A 6,138-nucleotide genomic window follows, 5' to 3' on the forward strand; every position below is an offset into this window, starting at 1 on the left:
CAAAACATGGGAATATCACAGATTTAAACAGCTTTATGACGACCTTTGCATCATTGGTGGGACTAGCGACTGCTTCAACCCACTTAGAGACGTTTCCAAAAGAAGTAGGAAAGGGTCCCATAAAATCTATTCCCCAGACATCAAAAATTTTGACTTCGAGCATAAAATTATGAGGCATCTCATTCTTTTTGCTTATGTTACCCATCCTTCGGCATTTATCGCACCGCGATATATAAGCTTGAGTATCTTTGAACAAAGTAGGCCACCAGAAACCTGCTTGTAAGATCTTTGAAGCAGTTTTGAAGGTTGCGAAATGTCCTGCGTAAGATGAGCTATGGCATCCGAATAAGATTCCTTCCATCTCTTTTTCAGTCACGCATCTTCGGAATAACCCATCAGCACATCTCTTATAGAGATAGGGTTCATCCCAAAAATAATGTCTTATGTCTTTCAGAAACTTTTTCTTCCTATAACCAAAGAACTGTGGTGGTTCTACATCACCTGCTTGGTAATTCGCTATGTGCCTAAACCATGGGTTGTTGAAAGCATCTGATCTTCGAATGAGTTGTCTTCGTGGTGCGGTATTGGCAATGGTGGGGGTAGTATCTATTGCATAAATATTCTCTTCTGGCAAACTATCATTTAAAGGCAATCTTTCTTCAACTCGAATTCGTGAAAGATGGTCTGCAACTCCATTATCTGCTCCTTTCCAATCTCGCATTTCGATATCAAATTATTGCAGTAGGAGGATCCATCTTATCAACCTCGGTTTAGCGTCTTTCTTAGACATTAAATACTTGATTGCAGCATGATCAGTATGAACTATAACCTTAGATCCTACGAGATAAGAACGGAATTTCTTAAATGCAAATACGACAGCTATAAGTTCCTTCTCTGTTGTTGCATAATTGCATTGAGCTTGGTCAAGAGTTCTGCTTGCGTAGTAGATTACGTGCAGTTTCTTATCTTTTCGTTGGCCAAGCACTGCTCCGACTGTATAGTCACTAGCACCGCACATGATTTCGAATGGGAGTTCCCAATCAGGTTTGCACGACTGGAGCGGAAACAAGGGCTTCTTTTATCTTATGAAACGCGGCTAAGCACTCATCATCGAAGTCGAAGTTCGTTTCCTTGCAAAGCAAACGCGTAAGCGGTCTAGCTATTTGAGAAAAATCTTTTATGAAGCACCTATAGAATCCTGCGTGTCCTAAGAAACTACGGATGCCTTTTACGTTTGTAGGGGGTTGTAGGCTGGTCATGACTTTGATTTTAGCTTTGTCAACTTCAACTCCTTTTCCCGAAATTTTGTGCCCAAGCACGATTCCGTCTCGTACCATGAAGTGACATTTTTCCAAATTTAATACTAAGTGCTTATCTTCACATCTTTGCAGAACTTTACCAAGATTGCCTAGGCATTTTTCAAAAGAAGATCCGTAGACGGAGAAATCATCCATGAATACTTCCATGAAATCCTCAATAAATTCTGTGAAGATCGACATCATGCATCGCTGGAAGGTAGCAGGTGCATTACACAATCCAAAAGGCATACGTCGGTAAGCAAACGTGCCATATGGACAAGTGAATGTCGTTTTTTCTTGATCCTCCGGTCGAATAGGAATTTGGAAAAATCCGGAGTATCCATCAAGGAAGCAATAGTAGGGGTGATTAGCTAACATTTCTAGCATTCGATCTATGAAGGGAAGTGGAAAATGATATTTCCTAGTTGCTGCATTCAGTTTCCGGTAATCGATGCACATATGATGTCGAGTTACTGTTCGAGTAGTGGTCATTTCATCCTTATCGTTTTTAATGACAGTGACTCCTCCTTTCTTCGGGACAACATGAACTGGGCTAACCCAAGTGCTATCTGAGATAGAAAAGATTATTCCAGCTTCTAAAAGCTTCACAATCTCCTTCTTAACAACATCCATGAGATTAGGGTTCAGTCTCCTTTGACTTTCGATTGAGTTTTTAGCATTATCCTCTAGATTAATCTTGTGTATACAAAGATCTGGAGAGATTCCAGGTATGTCATCAAGTGAACATCCAAAGGCTTTTCTATGCTTTCTCAGCTCAGTCAACAGCATTGTGGTTTTTTCTTCCGTCAAACCAGAGTTTATAATGACAGGATAAGTTGAATTTGGTCCGAGGAAAGCGTACTTAAATCCGACGGGAAAAGGTTTAAGCTCGACTTTAGGGGCTTTAAGCTTGCTTCAAGGATCATTAATTGCTGCGGCAATGTCTTTAGGAGGTGTAGGAATGTTTTTTTGTCCTTAAGATCTAGATAGTTTAGAGGTTTCCTATAAGTTTCGGACTTATCAAGCATACGCGCGCACTCACTCGAAATTTCGTCAAGGAAATTGCATTCGTCTTTTGCGGGTGAAAGCGTGACACCTAAAGGGTTGTCGAGAAGTAGATCTTCATAGAATTCCTCAATAATTCCATCTAACTCATCAATCCAACAAATTTTGCCATCCAAAGTCGGTTTATCGAAACTTTTGTTCATGTCAAATTGCATAACTAAACCGGCTAGATGAAGGTCAATTTTTCCTTCAGGAACATTGATTATGGCTCCAGCTGTAGATAAGAATGGTCTTCCAAGAATAAGGGGATCCTTAGGTTCTCTTTCTAGTTCTAAAACTACAAAATCGGTGGGGATGGAACATATTTCGATTTCGACGGGAACATCTATTAGGATACCTACAGGTTGTCTAATAGAACGATCAGCTAAAACTAAAGAAATTTTAGTTGGCTGGAAAGTGTGATGTCCTAAACGTTTTGCTACTGAAAGAGGCATCATGTTTATGCTCGATCCTAAATCACAGAGAGCACACTCAAAAGCTACATCATTGATGGTGCATGAAAGTACGAAGCTTTCAAGATCGTTTTTCTTTTCAGGGATTCGGCTTTGCAGGATAGAACTACATTCATGGGTTATCATCATAACGCCTTCTTCAAGAGTTAAAGAATTTGTTAGAATACCTTTCATGTATTTTCTTAAAGCGAGAATCATAGCACAAGCTTCTACGAAAGGTAATCTCACATTTAATTGATCGATTAACTCTTTCACCTAGTTTTTTCTTTCTCTTTCTTAGGGGCTCTTAAAGCTCTAGGATATGGAGGTTTAGGTTTATAGACACGAGTTGGTGGAGGTGGAATCGGGTCTTCTCCGAGGATTTCCAGGGATGAATCTTCTCTTACTTCTTCTCCATCCTTTTCTCCTACCACTTCTTTTTCAACATCTTCAACCGTGATTCTTTCTCTTTCTTTTTCCTTTTCCTTACCCTTTTCTTCAACTTCGGGATCTTTAAGAAATTCAGGCTCTTTGTAAGCTAATCCACTCCTAAGTGTGATAGCTTTCACATGATCGGAGGGATCTGTTTCACTTGAGCTTTCGAAAGAATTTTCACTTGGCTCCTCCTCTGATTTATCAAAGTTTTTAGAATTAGTTTTGATCATCAGGCTAAGGAGGGTGGAAAATTTTTCATTGAAATCTTCTTGCATCGTTTTCAGTTCAGATCTAAGATTACTAATTTCTACAGACCTAGATTTTTCAAGTTCTAGAATCTTTTTGTTTAGGTTTTCAGCTTCAGAAGAGGGAAAACTAGAATATGGAACATGATTAGATTGAATAGCCAAGATTGGTTTGGAAGGTGGTTTCCAGACAAGTTCGTAAGACGGTTTCCCGAGGTCAGAAGGTTCACGACCGCGGTGAAACAGGTCTTGGCCGTGGTCAGCATCATCACGACCGTGGTGAAAGCTTGCTTGGCCGCGGTCCGAATGAATGGACCCGCGGTGATCAGAAACGAAGGGAAAATCTTGGATTTGATAGACATTTGCAGTGTTCATCATCTCTTGATCATAAGAATCCATTGGGTTGTCCCAGCCGTCAAAGTTACACGTATTGTGTACCTTATTTGGTTGTTTCAATCCAAGATGACTCATTATGTGATGGAGACACTTTATAACTTCCGAGATCTCTTCTTTCTTCTCAAGAAGTGCAGAATTACCAAAGGAACTTGATTACGGATGTTGTTTGCGAAATTTTTGATGAAAACATGAGCATCTTCTACAAATCTAGTTGAGAAGTCTCCATTACTTGCTGTGTCGAAAGAGTGTCGTAACTTTGGAGTAATACCTCGATAGAAGATACCCAGCAGGTATTCGTCGGTATATCCATGGTGTGGACAATCTCTTTGGTATTCCCTGAATCTCTCCCAAGTATCTAAAAGATCTTCATCTTCTTTTTGTTTAAAAGTTTTTATCTTGTTCCTTAAGAGATTGGAACGATTGCTAGTATAAAAACGATTTAGGAAAGCAGTTCTACACGCTGCCCACGTTTTTGGTGAAGCAGGTTGCAAAGATTTTAGCCATTTGCTGGCATTGTCTCTCAAAGAGAATGGGAAAAGACTACACTTATGGTAATCCCCATTTGCTGTAATGGTTGCACATAATTCTTTGAACGTCTCGATATGGTCTATCGGGTTTTCGAATGAATAACCATAGAATTAATTTTGTTGAACTAAATGGATATAGGGTACCTTAATTTCGGTTTTGCCATCCTCTGGTAAGGCTGGTTGAATAGCTCTTCGATCTCCCATGAACTTTTCGAGTGAATCAAAACTTCCAATCAGTTCATCATCATCTTCACGTTTTGTCGATCCAACTAGCTCATTGTCATCATAAATCGGTTCTTCAAACTCATCATCAGTCAGGTCATCATCGTCGATTGGATCACCATCCACACGATATGGTGGATCACCAAGAGTCCCAGGAACATGTTCTTGGTCTCTCATTGCAAAGAAACCTGAAAAATCAAAAGAAAAAGTAAAAGTAAACAAGTGTTCTAATGGATTTAAGCTGGGATTCGCAACGAAACAAATCAAAGTCCCCGGAAACGGCGCCAAAAACTTGATCGCGAGCAAAAGCGGGGTTGTTGTTTTCGTTTTACTAAGCTTCAGGTTTTAAATTTATAACCCCTAAATGTCTGCAAGTGCACAAATGTGCACTGTAGTACTTAGGGTATCGATCCACAGAGACTTAGTTGTTTCAGTACGAATTCACGGCAAAGCTTAAATCAGAATAGAACTAAACAGGTTTGGGTTTTGGGTTTGTGTTTTGGTTGTCACTAAACCTAAAGTAGAAAGCAAAGCAAATAAAAGCAATTGAAAACGAAAGCAAATAAATGCAAGTAAAAATCGAATAAGTCAAAGACGAATGGAAAGCAAGGAAAATTGAATGAAAATCAAAGGTTGTAAGCAATGAAAAACAAACGTTGGGCATCAAGGGGAATTCGCAGGGGTTCATGGACTAAGCTATGTCGATTTTAAACAAGTGATAAAGGTAATCAACTACGCATGTTCTAGAACTCGAGGCACAGAAGTATGAATAGCCTACTTTCGCAGCACTAAAAAACTATCTCTTGCAACCCCGATCAGTAGGTTTCCACTCTGATCCTGAAAGGGAGATGATGCAATAGCAGAACAAGACTCATCAACATTCATAACTCAAATACAGGTAGGTTTCCACTCCTATAGAAGAATTGCTCGTTTCACCCTAGTTCAGACAATCAATGAAAGCTTTCGCAACATATCATATCAGATCGGCTTCTAAGTGGCCAGCAAAGAATCACGCAGTAAGATTAAAGGCAAACGAAGAACATCTAGAAGATTATAAGTCCTAAATCTATCGATTCATAAGCAAAGACACATGAAATTCCCTTTGAAAAATCCCTTTAAACCCAACTGGGTAACTACTCAAACATATTGTAAACAATCATCACAGAGTATTGAAAGTTGCAGGAAATTAAAGAAAAGAGGGAAGAAGAATGAAGAACGGAGAAGCAGAAGGAGGCGTGATGGTCACTCCTGCGGTGGCTCCTCTTCGAAGACGGCGGCTCCTTCTCTCTAGGTTTACACGAAATCTCTCTCTCTTTCTATCTTATGTCGTCTCTCCTCTCTAGAATGACCTAAAGAGGGTATTTATAGCTTCTAGAGTTGTCCTGGACACTTATGGCTTCAAAAATAACGAAAGGAATTGATCTGGGCTTTAATTAAGTTGTTTGGAAAGTGAACGACTAATGTCCACGGTCGCGGTGTCCCTACCCGCGGGAAAACAGGTGTTGGCCGCGGTCCCGGC

At 39.9% G+C, this 6,138-nt stretch overlaps 1 non-coding gene across 1 annotated transcript; it reads left to right on the forward strand.

The window, feature by feature from the left end:
* The first annotated feature begins 4,173 nt into the window (after window positions 1-4,173).
* On the forward strand, window positions 4,174-4,281 carry LOC112085805. Its single transcript, XR_002899097.1, has one exon. It is a non-coding gene; the product is annotated as a small nucleolar RNA R71 (small nucleolar RNA).
* The last annotated feature ends 1,857 nt before the right edge of the window (window positions 4,282-6,138 follow it).

Source organism: Eutrema salsugineum, unplaced genomic scaffold, assembly GCF_000478725.1.
Source record: "Eutrema salsugineum unplaced genomic scaffold, Eutsalg1_0 scaffold_3, whole genome shotgun sequence".
Classification (NCBI taxonomy): Eukaryota; Viridiplantae; Streptophyta; class Magnoliopsida; order Brassicales; family Brassicaceae; genus Eutrema; species Eutrema salsugineum.